Here is a 1,046-nt window from a genome sequence, read left to right as displayed (position 1 = left end):
AATGTCTATTTATGTCTTCTGACCATTTTTAAATTAGATTATTTGTCTTCCTTTTATTGAGTTGGATATTAATCCCTTATCAGATGTATCATTGGGAAATATGTTCCCCCATACCGTGGGTTCCTTTTTCATTTTGATGGTGGTTTCTTTTGCTGTGCAGAAGCTTTTTATTTTGTTGTAGTTCCATTTGTTTATTTTCTCCTTAGTTTCTTTGGCCCTAGGAGATACACCCATACGCAGACTGCTATGTGAGATGTCTGAGATTTTACTTCCTATGTTCTCTTCTAAGATTTTTATGGTTTCATGCCTTACATTTAAGTATTTTATCCATCTTGAGCTTATTTTTGTGTATAGTGTAAATTGGTGGTCTAGTTTTATTTTTTCACATGTGTCTGTCCAGTTTTCCCAGCACCGTTTGTTAAAGAGACTGTCTTTACTCCATTGTATGTCCTTGCCTCCTTTGTCAAATATTGACTGTAATGGTGTGGGTCAATTTCTGGGGTCTCTATTCTGATCCATTGGTCTATATGACTGCTCTTGTGTAAGTACCAGGTTGTTTTGGTTATAATGGCTTTGTAGTATAGTTTGATATCTGGTAATGTGACCCCCGTCCTACTTCATTCTTTTTTCTCAAGATTGCTGCAGCTATTTGGGGTTTTTTATGGTTCCATATAAATTTTTGGAGTATTTGTTCTAGCTCTGTGAAGTATGCTATTGGTATTTTAATAGAGATTACATAGAATCTATATGTTACTTTGGGTAGTATAGACATTTTAATGATGTTAATTCTTCCAATCCATGAACATGCTTCCATTTGTTTCTACCTTCCTCTATTTTTTTTCAATGCCCTATAGTTTTCCAAATACAGGACTTTTACCTCCTTAGATAAGTTTTTATTCCTAAGTATCTTATTTTGTTGTTGTTGTTGCAATGGTAACTGGGATTGCTTTTTTAGTTTTTCTGAGAGTTTATTATTGGTTTATAAAAATGCCATCAATTTCTGGATGTTGATTTTGTATCCTGCTACCTTGTTGAAATCATTAAGT

This window comes from Myotis daubentonii, chromosome 3 (genome assembly GCF_963259705.1).
Source record: "Myotis daubentonii chromosome 3, mMyoDau2.1, whole genome shotgun sequence".
In the NCBI taxonomy this organism is placed as follows: Eukaryota; Metazoa; Chordata; class Mammalia; order Chiroptera; family Vespertilionidae; genus Myotis; species Myotis daubentonii.
The sequence above is the reverse complement of the archived record's forward strand: the minus strand, read 5'-3'. Positions refer to the sequence as shown.